The following is a 17795-nucleotide window of genomic DNA, read 5'->3' as shown; positions in this document are numbered from 1 at the left end:
ACAAAACTTCAGAGTGACCGTTGTAGTTACAGCTTCATACCACCTGATGATGTTACAGTACATCACTGCTATCAGGAATTCGACTACGCGATAATATCAAATTCTTCCGAGGGTAACAAAAGCTCAACCTGTCGAGACCGAGTGTTTAGTCCAATTGTAGTTCTAAAAGGAAGAAATACATTTCGCTATTATAGAAATTTACAATGTCTTATTGCTACAGAAGGTTCCAAGTATACAGATGTTTTGAATACTACATATTGTACGTTTCCTACATTAGAATTTGGTGGAAAATCTGCCTCGACATTGAGCAGCCTGATCGATTTCTCCTCAGTCCTTCGAAGAAGAGTGACGAAATGTAAGGAAGATGAAATTCAGTTATCTGATGAGGTAAGAAATTAACGTTTATGGTGTGCAAAGGTATAGATTTTTTTTTTGTTCGATGGAGATGTATTGCCTGGTTAAACGGCCTCTTGATAGTCATTATTATGGTTCATCACATTGTAGCGAACATGGAGTCAATGTTTAGCTTGGCTGTTTAGCGTCGATGTGTATTGCAATCCGGAATTGCAATTCAATAAAAAATTTAAAAAAATACTGACGAATTCATATCGAAAAGACACTCATTATTTGTATAGAGCCGGTATATTTTATTAGAAATGTCGTCTCACAAAGTTATTCCTGATAATGGTTGACCAAAAATATAGTAAATGTATAATTCTGGTACTTTCATTTTAAACAGATTAATTGTCATTGTACTGTCCAGCCCGTTCAGAACCAGCCGGTGGAGAATGTGTTGATATTAACTATATAAGCGACGGTTGCGTACTAGATCTCTTGTTTGAAGTAAATAACGTTGTTGACACTTCTGACATATTCGTGTCTCAAAGCTTCTGCAGAATTATGGACGCCATTTTGGTGAATTTAGGTAACCATACGAGATCAAAACCACACTATAATCTAGCGTCTGCTTTAGGAGTCGGTATTGTCCCGTCGATACAACGGAATTCTGGGCAGAGTTGCTCTGTCATTCAAACACCCATTAATGTCAAAGGAATAAAGCTCACTGATGATACACTTGAATCCGAAAGGTTGTGGATCGCAAATTTCCTCAACAACTACACCGTAAGGAACACAGATGGCAGCTTTATCAGACATATAGCAGATGTACGAGATATGTTGTGTAAGACGAATGTTTCCTTTCGTAATCCGTTATATCTCCAGGAGATGCTTTCAGTCGACAATGATTTACCCTGTCCGACAGTAAAACTACAATATAGCGGAAACAAGTCTGACAGTGAAAGCGAGACAAACAATGTATCGCTTTCATATTTCCATCTCCATGGGATTCGTATTTCACCATTGGATGTTGTTTTCGCGAAGGGAGACCACTTTGTATGTATTGATACACTTTTGTCGAAATATCAAGTTAATTATCCACAGTACGATATTATGGACAGCTACAGAAGTTATATTAATACAGCATGTGCGTCTTTATCAATGGTGTGTATGATTTATTGTCTTATTCTGTATTCTGTCATTCCAATTTTTCGTGACGGAAAGTCCGATATGCTAATTGCCCTAATATTGTTCTTACTTCTTGCCTAAACATGCTTCTTCATTTTCTCTCAATTTGAAATTCAAAACCATGTTTGCGAATCGGTTGGGGTAATTCATCATTTTACATGGTTATGTGCATTTTTTTCATGTTTTTCTGTCCATATCGCTTAAATGCTGAAATAAGAGATCTCCGAACCTACAGCAGATCGGAAAGAAGGATGGCTACAGTTAAGTACATGTTAGTTGGCATTTCTTTACCTTTAATTGTCATTATCTGCATCAAAACTACAAACTTACTTTCGGCACCTGCAGAGATATGGTACGGTGGACGTCTCTGTTTTATTTCAAAAATATTTGTCCAGATATTTGGTTTTGTTGTTCCAGTATGTTTGATTTTTTGTGGAAACGCCATTTTGCTGATTTGCATTATTCAATATATGACCTCTACATCTATTGCTGCGAATTCAAGCAGGTCTAACGTGTTGGTGTTCATCAAGATATCAACAGTTATGGGGTTAAGTTGGATTATCGGCATTGTGGCAATACTGTCTCAGTCCGATATACTTCTTTTAGTTTTCGAAGTCCTATTTAATTTTGCAGGGAACTTTTATATCAATTTCCTTTTCGTGCTCAAGTCGTGTCAAGACATTTTACAAGGGCTATTTTCAGCAGTTAAAATGCAAGTCTTCAGCAGGACATACTACGTCTTGAACATACTTGCTGTTTCGGCCAAAACTGTAATGTTTTCATACTTTCGTCTGCAAGGGATCATCAGTGCACTATTGTATTGTGTTCGCGAACGGAGACTAAATTTTGTGCACCGAAGCTTTATTAACACAACAAAAGCATATACATTTGTATATCAATAATCTGTTTGATATATTGTCTTGTTCACTTTTGTGTTTTCCCATCTCTCCGAGATGGATGTCTGATTTGCTAATTGTCTATGTACATTTTGTAATCTTCTTATTTTTTGCCAAAACCTGCTGTTTGTTTTTTTTTTTTTTTTTCTAGGCGTTGTTTGTCAATGGGTAGGAATAATTCATCATTTTTCATGGTTAGGAACGTTAACATTCATGTTTTTTTCTATCCGTATCGATATCAGGCTATGGATATCTAACCTATATCAAATCAGATATGTTCATCATAACAGTTGAATACATGTTAGTTGGCATGTTCTTTCGGTTGTCATTAACTGTGCAAAATATTCATTTTAGCAGAGAAATAGGATGGTGGACTTTCGTCTTGTTACTTGGACACGTAGCATACATTTTCGGTTAAAATTAAAATTTATGATACGATGTTGATAATTGAATAGTGAAACGTTTAAGTTAAACATATACACAGTGTCTTGTACTTGGCGATTGTGTGAAATCCAATACAGCAATTACGTAATCATTGCATACCATGGCCATTGTACTACCTAATACAGCTTTTGATACACAGCCTATTTCAGGTAAATCCACCCGCTTTGTCGGTTCTACTGTATGAAACTCTCATCTGTATTCATTTTATTGATTTTTTAATTTATTTTGTATATCTATTTTGTTGTTGTTGTTGTTATGTTCTTGTTTCTTATATTTTTTTTTGGGGGGGGGGGGGGGGGGGTTGTTGCGTGTTTTTTTTTGTTCTTTGGTTTTTACTTATTTATTGATTTTTTTTCTCTCTTTCTTCGCGTATAGGGTGTCAGGACTCACGATTTTGAGTAATTACATACGTTTTAGTCAAACGTAGCCTAAGTTAAATTCGCGTCAGTACCGTGAAATATGCTTTGCCATTACCTTTATTACCTAGAGGCTAGAGGGGTTATCATTATAAACGGATTAAGGCACTGACAAGAGACTGATGCGTCACTAATGCTACAATATACAGTTTACGTTACTTATCTGTAACTGGAACTGTATCATTTTCAGAGTAAAAGTATGCAAAGTATATATATGTAAATATATATAAACCGACCGGCGTTCAATTCATGCTTAGCCATGGGTTAAATATCCATACACGGATACGATAGGGATATCGTGATATATAATATATATATATATATAACTCTTGTATGTGGATATTGTGTTATATGTATCATTATTGCATACATATAGTGCTGTATGTATTACAAGTGTATACAGATAGTGTTGTATATATAACAAGTGTATACAGATAGCGTTATATGTATTACAATTGTATACAGATATATAGTGTTATATGTATTACAATTATATACAGATAGTGTTATATGTATGACAATTGTATACAAATATTGTATAATGTATAAATATGTATTACTATAGTATAAGGATAGTTTGCTATGCGTATTATTTATTTGGAAATTATGTGATACGTATTACTACTGTATACAGGTTAGGTGGGACTTGTTTTATTATTGTGCATAGATAATGAGTTATATCAATTACCATTGTACATATATATATATATATATATTGAGTATTTCCTCTGTATACGAATATTGTGTAATAGTTGTGCATGTATCAACGTGGAAAATGTATTGATGTTTTAAACTACTACTGTAATAGTGTAAATGTCGAGAGATCAAACAATGATGAAAGAGTGAGGGTTAATGTGCTTAGTGAGATTTTCTTAATATAATATAAACTGTAAACGGTTACTCTATAATTGATTTATTGTGTTCACTTCCAAACTAAATTTGGTGCTTATCCTGTGATCAAGAATAATTTTCTATCAATCGGAAATGATTTGTTTTAATTTTATCATTCTCTTTACTTTTGTTCTACCAAGAGCAACTTAGAGGAAGCTGCACTGCTAACCTAACATCTATAAGACGAATGAAAATAAATATATAGATCTGTAAGGAGACTATAGAAAAACGACAACGAAACAACAATAAACAATAACGACAAAATAATAACGACAAAATCATGTAAACATAAAAGTAATCAAACGATATCAAAATGTAAACAAAATTTCATATTTAGTATGACCAGGCGTTTCGGGAAAATAAGATTTTACTGATCTGTCGTCGACACCTGCCAGTTAAATCGGGTCAAATCCGGATTACATGTACGTAACACCTTCAAAATGGAATCTAGCTTTGAGACGTGTTAATTTCATTCATCGTTGTAAATTTCCGGAATTATTATTCATTTATTCGAAATTTTAAAAAAAGGGGGGGGGGGGGGGGGGGGGGGGGGGGGGGGGGGTTACTTAAAATGCTAATTATTCAGTTTTCCTGATTTTTCTCTCTGTAAATTAGTAAATCGTTAATCGAGTATTTCTAGCTAAAACAAATCTCTCAGTTTGCTAAACGTAAGTGTGTGTGTCTTGGTTATTTATTATTATTATTGTCGTTATATTTCTTTTCCCCTTTATTCTGTTGATAATTCCTGTTTTAAATTCGATTTACACCCCTCGCGCGCTTTCATCAGTGTCAACAAACGTGATTAATATAAGTCAAAATGACTTGTATCTTAATTGTTATAAAATAGATACAGTTTATATTTATATAAATTCGAGTTACGAATAAGACATGGCAGTTACGTTTTGTGTGTGTAAGTGTACATTTCATAGTGTTTAACGTTTGATCATTCATGCATGAAAGTAGCAATGCTTAAGATGACTAGATGTTTTGCTCAACATCTAAGCCAGCTATTTATATATCTATATTGTATTTACTCAGTATAAAGGTAACTTTTGAAATCGATTTTATCCCTCGACTACTATTAAATGTGTGTAGTGTTAGTATGGGCATTAAACAGTCCTGCTAACCTTAAACACACCTGTACTCGGTGTTACCGCGGAACCAATCAGACAAGAGATGGACGGAGCTTGTTACTTTCCTTCTCATTTTGCCTCACAGAAATATACGTTTGCTATGAAGGTCAGATAACGGTTGACCATAAAGTAGGTCTTGCATCTTGTGTAGTAGTATGGTGATATTATTGTTGTTTCGTGTATTGTATATATTTAGATATATTTCGTGTGTGAACTCCCCGTTGTTGACGTCATTCATTCCTCTTTGACTACTATCATGAAGATTATGTATCAAGCTCGTGTATATTTAAACAGAACATTTATATGAACATAAACGGAAATTCAGTCATCCCATTTATAGGATATTATCAATAAATTTTGTTTATGCACATTTAATACCATATTTTATACCACAGAAAGCCAAATAAAGATCATTACAAAGGCGTAAGCAGGGGAATCGGTGGTAAAATTAGTTTCACATACCAATAATAACGAATTATAATACCCAGGAATGCTAGATTGTAAGGCAACATTCTCTTCATACCGGCTATAGAGAAGTATTGAAATCGACGATTTTGATTGGTCAACCCATTCTGACAGATCACTTGTTCTCTATATTGAAATGTGAAAATAAAATTGTTAAAGTACCTACAAGCTATCAGTAAGATAAAAGCCTGCAACCACAACAGTGAAGACCACCCGACACTGCAATAGCAACACTCTGCAAAAACAGAAAAATGCATCCATTCATTTCGATTAAAACCCATATGTGAAATGGATTGAACATCAGGTAAAGCCTATGTAAGTTATTTCAAAATCAGAATAATCAAAATTTATGTTCACCTGGACTATTCTGCAGCGCTATTCATTATGACAAGGAAATATTGAGCTTATTTCAAAGTGTAAAAGATAATCCATTATACCAACTATATTCATGTCATTGGTGAAATTTAATGATAGGCTGCCGTGCACTTACTCTTTGGGAAGTCATAAAGTACATCAGTACATTTCAAAACTTGACATGCAAAAACATTGATATTTGGGGAAGAAATTCAGATGATCTTTTTTGAAAGTTTAATGTTTGGTACACTTATTTAAGTCTGATTTTAGCTCCACTGTTGCTAATTCTCACTTTCTTATTGACATGTAAAAATAGTGTGCGTCTTTTTTTTTACAATACTCGAATGAATTGATTTTCCCAAAAGGAAGTAAAAGTTGATGATTTAATTCTATAGTAACGTAAATAAAAAACACAATGCAATATAGTATAAGATAGTAAAAATTTATTTAAACAGATTTTCAGTAAATTCAGTGCAGTCATAAAGCTGCCAGATAAACAAAATTATAAAAAGAAATAAGCTCACAATAACACACCACACACAATTAAAATGTCAGTTTCATGTCACCTCACTTAATATATCTATGTATCGCGATCCTCTCGATTGCAGGGTCACGTGTGACGATGTAAGTTACGCCGTCTAGATATCTCTAATTGATTGTCATTTGTGATTTCAATGGACACCATGTTCTGTGGACAACAATGAAAGTAGCGTATATTAGAAAATATCATCACAAACCACAGACTTTGTTTTCGTAATACTAATTCGCCTACGTCTATTTTTATACATATTATACTTGATGAAATCGCCCTCTTTTTGGACTAAAAACAGTGTGTAAGGAATGTTATCAGTGTAATTACCGTGGTCCAGTCTTCCTTAAGGATATCGTAACCACGGGTAGTATTTTCCGCGGTCAAGTCGTCCAAGACCGTGCCAAAAACTGTCTAACACTTCCCTGCGAAAGCGGCTGTTCTTTCTCCGATGTCACTCCCAGGTAAAAACATGAATAGATACATTTTTGAAATTAATGTGTGCATTAGTCGATAGATAAAATAAGAAATCATCATGATATAAATGTGAGTACTGATTTTTCCCCAACATGCGTGGGGTCATCACAACATTTGCTCTCTTGAAATATTTACCATGAATCGCTTAATCTATTTCATCTGTTTCGAAATTTATAATTCTGATACGAAAGATATACAATCAAATATTTATAATTACATTAAGATGTAGTTCCAAATCTACGCGTCTGTATTTTTAGTCCAATTCAAAAATAATTTTGCTTATTCATATCGTTCAGAAATAATATCTTATTCTCCCGATAACATATAATGAATGTATATATCTGAATATTGAGTCGATACATTTCATACAAATATATCATGGGTGTCTGTGCAATAGTCCAGAATATTTGACACGAGGTACTGGTAATCGACCGATATTCTATTGCACGAGGCCGAAGGATATACTTATTTTATTCCATAATCACTAAAACACATTTAATATCACTGAAATCTCAACTTTCCTGTAGGTCTAGAAATCATCAAGACTGCCGTCTGGCTGTGTTGACATCTGAGTGACTTATACGCAGGAAAGGGTAGGACTTTATTCTGAAACGTTACATGTGTTCAATAGTTCGCACGTGACCAAATTCCGAAACGTCACAGGTGTTCAATAGTGACCGTGCAAGTCATTTTAGCCGTGCAATAGTTCAAAATATATCGTATAGATACGGAAAATCAAACGCATTATGTAATTAAATAAGTATTTATATAATAATCCGAATTTTTATGTTAATAATTGTAGCGACTAAACAACAACTGTTCTGAATACATAATGAAAAAATTAGATGATCTGACCATACGGGGACATTGTACAATGTTTACTTGCCGAAATATACGCATTTTAATTCCAATCCAAACCGCCTCACAGCTTTAGGTCGCCATCTTTGCTCAAATCAAAGCATCTGTGCGTTTGAAAGAGTCAGTACTGCAAAGCTTCTAAACGATCTTGTAATGCAAATTTTAAGATTATGATAGAAACGAAATATGGATTTTAAAATAATTTGATTTCAATTACTTATTCTTTTGGTTAGCAAATCGTAGCATTTGTTTACAGTGAAAATTTGATGTTGCACTAAATACTGATCAAAATATTTTTATTTCGACATTTTTTATTTCTTTCACTTCATTTCATTTTGAGTGTTAATTTAGATTTCCCAATAAATTCGCGGGAAATGAATTTGATGACGTAACCGGAAGCCGACATGCTATTAGAACGTGACCCGGAAAACATGCATGACGATAATAAAAACAGAAGATCACTGAACGTTATACCGGCTTATTTTCTCATTTTTTGAGACACCAATGTACTAAAATACAACGGAAGGTAACACTGATTTTGTTTATCGCTATCGTATCAATTAAAATGAACAGTTATTGCGAAATAGCAGTAGTTGCTTCATCTAGTAGTTTGGCTAGACGGTAGACCTACTTTCGTTTTACAGTTTACAGATATGATCATATAAATAATTCATCTTCTCAACCATATTAATCTAATTACTTATCCGCTGATTTTGTCTATTAAGAATATTTGTACTTCTCATGTTCAGCGCATCTTTGTTTACAATTAATATTATGACTGGTCTGCAGGTCTGATCTGACTACCCTCAGCTGACCCTGACCACAGGGTCACGTTACTACGTATTCCTTTGTAGAAACGGCAGATTCCTCTGTATTGCTACAATTTTCTATCTTCTGGCAGAGACGTGTATATGATATACACGTCTCTGCCTCTGGGACGTTGGGACTCCACCTCTCTGTATTTACTTCATACTTATGTTTACCCACAGGGACATGAGAATTAGTTACAGTCTACATGTATGTTGAGACGTTTTGGGGGGCTTGATTAAAATTTGGCAAAAATGACATCCCCGGTGGTCATATATACGAGAATTCGAAGCTTAAAGGGGACAAACCCTTTGACTCGAGCTCATACAATAGTAACATGTCTTTGTACTCTATGACTCATAACCTGTCACAGTTTTACTGGATATGAGTTACAGGGTAAACAGACATACATGTACATGTATCAAGTGTGTCACATGTTATGTTATAACAGGAGAAAAAGAAAAGCAAGTAGCAATTAAAGCAGGGTTCGAACACGAGACCCTGCAAACTTACACTTTACCACTCAGCTACCTGGTCACTGGTGCACTTAACAAATGTTTCAGGAGTCTGCGGTATGTTTGTGTTTGTCTCCTTGTGGTATATATTACCAGTAATGTGGAAAACTTTAAAAAAAAATTGAGATTGTTCCATCACTGGCAACCTATGTCTTTCCCTTGGTTGTCATTTAGATGAAGAAGATATTTATCAATTTAATCTCTTTCATTTTATCATAGTTTATTTGTGCGTGCAAATTGGTATGTATGATTTTGAAAACAATATTTTAAATAATGTTTATGTCTGACATGTAGCCAAATAATTATATATCATTTTCTGTTTTACAGTCCGTATTTCTAGTAAACCGATCATGGTATTATAATTACCCCGAGTACCGATCGCATCGTATTTTTGACAGAAAATGTGAAAAAAAAGATGTGGCCGCAGGCGTGCCCTTCTACCAAACTGATACCATAAATTAATTACAGCATGATAAAATTTTTCTCAAAGTTTTATAAAAGGGCACACCTGCGGCCAACAATAAAACAGCAGTTAAAGGTCTGCAAAACAGCTGATTTTCAGAAAAACGCTGGTTCCTATGGAAACTAAGGACGCGAAAATTCCTCTTTCGGCGAATATTAATCACAAAAGAATTAATTACGAAAAATATTACGTACTTTAGAAGGTAAAATCAACAACACATGGTTAAGATACTAGATTTTATTTTTTATCAAATCTGGGGCCGATTTTACCCCCAAACGGACTTTATCCTTTAATCTCTTTCATTTTATCATATAAAAACAGAGAATATTTCCCCAAATATTAATTGTAATCGCTTTACACATACCTTGTATTACTGACCAGGATTGATGTTTAAACAGGAATGAACTACACATTCTTATAAAATATTTACATTACCAAAAACATTGAATTTTGGGGGGAAAAAAACATGCAAGATTTTTTTTTAGAGTCAGACGGGTTAGTAGAGACAAAGTTTTTACTGTATTTGGTATATTAGCTGAAGTCATGAAAATGTGAAATTAAAAAAATATCAACTTTGGTTATTGATCAGAGAACTGTCAACAACAAATTTAAAAAGAATGGAATTTGGTTTTTCTCAGTCAGTTCTGATGGCCCATGTAAACACATTATGAAGATATAGAATTAAGTTCATTTTACACAATTACCAGCTTCGATTTAAATTTTTTTAAATTATGTTCCTCTGTGTATAGTTTTTTTGTTTTTGTTATCTTTTTGCAGGGTTTTGTTTTGTTTGTATACGCCCGGTAAAAGACGGGACGTATTATGTTATTGTTTTATAAATCCTTGCAGAGATATTTTGAGTCAAGTATATAAAAGAATATGATTCTTGACAACTTGCATTGACTACAATTAGAATTTAGCTTTCAAAATCCATTGCGCTCCACATTATATTGTTTGTTGACATGTTTCTGTGACATTTTCACAATTATTACATTACTTTTTGAATACTGTGTTATATATTATTTCTTAAATCCACTCGAACATAGAAATATTTCCTTCATTTCCCAAATCTGAAATTGAAATAATTGTGGAATATACATGTATGTGTTTGCAGTAATAAGAAATATTTTTTAAACATTCATATTAACCTATTTGGTGTGTATCAATACAAAAATACTTGTTGACATGATACTGCATTACTTTTGGTCTGATTTCAATACACAGGATGTCAGATTTTATTAATCAATATATCTCGCAACCTCACCTTCTAACAGGTCAAAGACCTTTGGCTTTGATGAGACTAATAAATGAGTATTCAGAGTTTCCTCTTGCCCTACCACCGGAAGTTAGACACTGACAAGCTCTCACACAGTTGTTGACTTTGGTTTAGGAACACATTCTCAAATGACAGATGATCATATTCTAAATAAGGGTTGGATTTTCACTAATTTGAAGAGTTATGCCCCTTTGTTTTCTTTCCTATACATCTTATTCTAGCCGATTGCCATTACTATTTGTTTCCAAATGGAATAGAATATTGTATTGAGTCACATTGACTTCATTTCTCCAATTCATCCAGATCAAGAGATCTAGAAGGTACAGAAAGGTGAAACTTTACAAATCCATTTTAGTTTCCATGCAGGTAAGATTTTAACATTTTATTAGTATGGTTGTTTTACATTCAATTGTTGGGGAGAGAGGACATATTCATCAGATATATATATCCTATATAACAAGGTTTACACTTGCTTATTTGTATACCTAAAATTAGTTTCCTTTCTTTTGATAATATCTCTGTGGTTATAGTCACTCACATGAGTCTTTATACTTCCTTCTATTAAATATCTTCAAAAGTTTCATCTCATTTATTTGTTTCCAGTTTCTTTTTGGTTAAACAATTGACATATTTAGTGGTTTTTGATTTTCAAAATTAACTTTTTGTTTTTCGATACATGTACATCAATATTTTGCATGTCTCTGTAACATCAAATGTATATATATATAGAAATGCTCTGCTTCTTCCTTTTTAACAATAATTTTAATAAAATCTTTTGTTTGGTTAAGACATCTTGAATTGACGGATCTGTCAGATCAGCACATATTCAGCACAGTAGTCCAAGATAACATTCTGGTTCAATTGTTTTTTCTTCTGTATGGCTTACTTGATGATCTTTTCAAACTTGGTCTTGGGCATTATTTGGCTGGTCTAATTTTGTTTAAGAATCTTGAGGCACTATGCTGGCTCCCAAGGAGGAGGGGTGGGACACAAAAGGACAATTCAACAATTCAAATGCACATGCATTCTGATTGTACCAAATTTTGAATGCTGCTATATATATGTTTGTTTTAATGAATAACATTTACCTTCATTAAAGACCACTGGAGCCAGACGTGCAAAAAACCTTGAAATCTTCAACTGAATAACCTTGAGGCCAAGATACCTGGTATTGGGCCTGTAGTATGCTGGTGAAGTGTTACAAAATTCAAGGTCACAGCCGTCAAATATGTTTAATTGTTTAACCCCTTTTTTCTCAATATCAAAAAGAGGTCCAGAGAAGAAGGTGATATGGCCTCTTATTTGGTTGCTGCACAATACCTTAAGTACTCTTTCATACTCGGATGTCAAAGGTCAATGTCACTATTTCTGTCAAATGAAAACCAGTTGCTTGGAATACGACATGTAGCTTCAGATTTGAAAGACAAATGTAAAAGATAATGTAAATGAAGATAGAAAAATACTGCACATGTCAATGAAAGACCATGCTTTCCCTACATGAAAAAGTATTAGAACCCAATGCTACTGGTCACATAATACTTCTTTTATATATTCTTTACATGGATGGATAACGGTAACATTTTAAATACTTTAATATATAAATACTTATTATCGGTTAGCTTGTTAATATATATAATAATATGCGTTTATTGTAAAACGACTAATAAGGGCAGGGGATGAGGTCACGAATATGAACCATTATAAGTTCATATTTTAAAACGGAAACACCCTTTCAAATAATCTTAATCATAAAGCATTATTGATTACAACACCAATGGTGACGTGTCATACGTAGTTTTCAGAGATCAACTTTCTTAGGAAGCTGGAATGGCGAGTAAACTGTCCATTCGCAAGGAACATGTATACATGACCGACATGTATGCATGGTGTAGAGGGGTGTAATGACTGCCAAGAGGCTTTGTTTAACAATTATTGAGCGGTTTCTAGGAAAGTTCAAAATCCCATGAGCCAACACTGGAGAAGTGACCTGTCACGTTGCAATATTCACAAGTGCGCTAGGGAAAGTGTCTTTGATACAAACTCAATCATCTGCTTGACATAGTTTTCATTTCTGGCCATACATGTACGAAATTTTCCTTGTTCGGCGTGTAACTGAGTAGACGGTTAATGTTAACATAGCAATTTCAATTCGTCACTGTATTCAGCAGTGATGTGTGATCTTGTTATTCCCTTGTAAAATCAGGTGGCTGGCATTCTGTGATATAAAATATAGCATGAAATACGCATGAAGCAATTTTATTGGAAATATTATACTCATGAGGTGATAACTGACTTCCCAACGAGGTGGATATCAATTACGTGTTGTCCTAATATACACTTAGTTTGATATAAAAGCTGCACGTACGATATACAGGAAAATACATTAATATCATATAACATGGTATTTCAAATTAATGAAAACGGTCTACACGTTAATATACAACTTTATAGTCAACCCTTGTTTGACCCTATCCATAAATGTAGATGTCCGATTACATACATTGTAGCAGGGCGGATGATTAAGAGAATTGAGAAAAATCAAATTGAATTAAGTTAAATATTTTGTTGATGAAGATACGATTTTTTTATTCATTTATTTATTTTTATTTTTATTTTTTCGGAACGTGATATAGATATCTAACAATATTAAACACAGTTTTATGTTAATGGATAAGCAATCTCGAGGTAACTGATATTATTTGTCTGTACTCTTATGTGGGCTCTTTCACGACAGCTTCGTCCCTTTTTTCAAACTCCATGTTTCCTCTTATGCTTAACCAAAATTGTTTTGAAGGACAACCTGAACACAATTTTCATTTCCGTCTATTAATCATCCAGAGTTTTGTGTCCAGTTTCTCTGGAAAATAACGATCTCGGAATCTGGACCTTGACGCAAACCTTTTGGATTAGTTTCTCGAAACTATCGCTGCTGCGCCAACCAAATCTACAACAACGTCACGTATCACTATGGACATCTCGGAATACGCAATCAAGGAACCATGGAACCAAATAATTTCCCATAGAAGGTAATGTTAACGTTTACCACTGTACTGCTTAAATGGAGTTTTCAACACCGGTCCACTAGCCATAATTTAACAGAATATCATCTCGGAAACCTGTAAATAGAATGATTAAAAATTCTACCAATTTGAACTTTTTTTATATGGGGGCCACCACAGGGGCTTGGCACGATCTGGCTTGGCACGATTTTCCAAATGATGGTCCATATATATATTTATTATAGTGTCACTATAATACATTTAAGCATTGAACAGTTACCAAATGGTAGTATACAGTCGATATGAATACAATTTGGGTGACAGATAAATAGAATGTCGCCCGTTAGGTCGACATGAAATATTTTTCTGTCACCGAAATTGTATTCATATCGACTGTATACTACCATTTGGTAACAGTTTAATGCTTATATTTACATTCATAATTTTATTTATTTTATTTACTGTAGCTTAAGACGCGTTTAAATTTGCCGCTTCTCCTATCACTGACGTCATCAAGTTCAAATACCGGAACAGCCGAAATTTCCAGAAGGAATAATATAGTCCCCCATGTCGTTATCAATAGCAATCACATGAAATGTTTTTTGCACAATTTGGCTTTATATTATATTTTATAAACGTTTGTAGATATCTTCAAATTGTTCACAATTGCATAATTTCTGATTGTTTAAAAATAAAGCCGTTTTTCGGCGCATGATATACGGTTAACATTTAGAAGTGATGCGGCGTTGAATGGGTACTGCACAGGACAGACTCGATTCCTCGGAAACACTTATGTTTCTATCGACTGGATTTACGTTATTTTCAGAGGAATATCATCTCTTAAATTCTAAATGAACGTCGTCTTGACAGTAGGTGAAAAAGATTCCAAGGATATTTCATTAGAAACGGAATCCAGTCGAACCGTTCACATCAGTGTCGCTAACTTAGCAGACGATGTTCAACTTCACAGGGGCTCGATTTTGGAGTAAGGTAGGCCTTTGACATCAGTGAATAACCACATAACTATAATTCAGTATGCATACACAACCAGAAACCATGTCGATACTGCCGATTTTTCGCAAGATTAAAAAAAAAAATGCTGGACTTTAAATGTTGTCGTGACTAGCATTTCTGACAATTCGACAACGAGCCCCTGTGTGACGACAGTGACAATTTTTATTACTTCCTATAGATCAGGAATAGGGCTTATAATAATTTTGTGTCGAGACGGTCGACTTCATTTTTTCTATTATTAAATTTTACTCTCATAACTTGCGTTGCTTTTTTGTGGTGGTTTACGTAGATAAATGCTAGCATTCGAAATCTCTCCTGGCCGAATGTCACTGGCGGCCATTGTTTTGACCAGCATTCAGCAACACCTGGGGCTGTATTCCTACTCTGACCGAATCACTGTAAATTGTAGTATACAGTCTCATGAATACAATTTGGTTTACTAACGATATATAGGCAAATGCAACACAGAATGTAAATATATATATATATGGACCATCATTTGGAAAATCGTGCCAAGCCCCTGTGGGGGCCAGTATCTTGTATTGAATTTAGCACCAACAATTCATCTAAATTTACAACAAAATACACACTTAATTAACTCACCTGACAAAAACAGGCTCGGAAAAATATAACTTTTTTCTATATATTTTACATCTAGATATATTGCCCAGCCAACATATAAAACTTTGGAGACTTCTCTCACCTAAATATCCAATCAGTAGGCACCGATGCATTCACCTTCCTATTACATCTTCTGCTCAAACGGGGGAAACCCACAATCTATTTTTGATTTGGTTCTGTGGTCCCTATATAAAGTAAATGTATTGACAAAGTAATCAGCTGCTTTTTTCCATGTTGCTAATTCAAACTTAAAGAGGCTTGCCCACAGAGAGATCAGAAAAATTGGCTAATAGAAAAAGATTTTTTACATATGACAGATTGTTGGAATTGTTGAGTTTTTCATTTTATGTTCCTTATACTACGCTGAAAAGTGATATTAAAACCTCATTTTTTAAATATTATTTATTTAATCGCAACCCGCAATAAGTCCCCGCTATAAAGTGGAGTCTAATTTGATTGACACATCAAAGAAACAAGCACGTGCACAGTGCCGCACAGTGATAACTTCAAAGGCAGCGGCGATTTACAAAGAAGATTTGCCGTTATATTCCATACATTTCCCTCTCAGGTTGAGTTTTAAAACGTCTTTTAAATACATATTCTGTGATTGTTTTCAAGAAATAAAGTCGGAAAGCCTCTAATTTTGTCACATAGAAACGTGTACTGAAGTTTATTTAGTGATCGGAGATGTGCCGTTTACCGGTCCGTCTGCGGGTAAGCCTCTTTAAATGAATTTCTCTAGACATTTGATAACGTTTGTACTCCTCATAGTATGTTTACTTTTGGGTTGTTCCTTCAGATTTCTTGGAAGAGATATGTTGACATTTGGTATTATGAAAGTTCATTTATCCTCTTTCCCAGTTTATGATTAACTACACTCTGTTCAAATTTTCATTCCAACCAAACACATTTATAATTAATTATTCAAACGAGCCCATTGATCATATAACTGCTGTATATCCAACTCATTGTTTACGCAGCAAACAATCAAAATTATGTGATCAATTTTCGTTCTGTAAGTATTCACTCTGTCAAACTACAAACCAATGTAAAATTACTTATCATACATTAATTATAATCGGGCGCTTTCATCTCCCCAACAGACATTTTTTTTTATCAAGAATGATAATTGAATGCATCAATAGCGATACACAACATAAGTTTGCGTCAGGTTGGACAAACCAAGTTCTGAATTGTTCACAAGACTGTAGCCATGATTAAGTTACGAATTATAGCGATTTTGAATGCAAGTTTTCAAAGATATGAATTGCTATTTCGCATATCACATTTATTCGGGAATATCAACCATTCTGGAACGAAACACCTGAGAACAATTTATTATTGTTTTTAGCTAGAACTACATAATTTATTATCAAGAAAGGCAACTTATAAGATACTCTTCACACTTCTCCTGTCATTGAACAATGCAAAATTTGTCATTGCACAAATTGTCAAATCTAGCATCATTTAGTAATTAAGAGAATAAAAACACAACAATTTATATATACAATTAGAACAGCGAATAAAACCCTGTAAAATCACGATAAAACCAGGGCAGGAAAACCTTACTTTACCTACATACACTGTTACCAAACAGCTTTGTGCTTAGTCAAAGAAAGATTTTAAAAAGGATGTGAAACATTCGGATACAATCAAGAATTTAAGGTTTTTCACACAAAAATAGCGTTTCAATGTATATTTTGTTAAAATTTATTTTGGCCTCAAAGCTCGACCACGCCCATATTAATAATCTGGCAATGACACGGTTTCTCCTAAAAAGCATAGTGGTTGACGCGTGCGGCCGCATTAAAAATGAATAATTTTTGCGCCAGTGCCGAATATTCTGGATATTCCGGCCCTCGAACGATTTTTTTTAAATGTGGGAGAGTGGTCAAATTTAACACATTAAGGAGAAACCATCAAATAATGATTGAAATTAATGTTTATTTTTGCATTCTTGTATATACAAATGAAGTTGAAGAAAGATGCTGTTTATTTATATTATTACAAAAGTGTGCCCTGAATGATTTTGGATACAGTAACTGAGATGTCGTTTGCTTGAACATTAGAAGCTATCGATAATTTCATATAAAACTGCCTTCTCTGTCCCGAG

This window comes from Pecten maximus, chromosome 8, assembly GCF_902652985.1.
Source record: "Pecten maximus chromosome 8, xPecMax1.1, whole genome shotgun sequence".
In the NCBI taxonomy this organism is placed as follows: Eukaryota; Metazoa; Mollusca; class Bivalvia; order Pectinida; family Pectinidae; genus Pecten; species Pecten maximus.
This window is presented reverse-complemented; position numbering follows the sequence as displayed.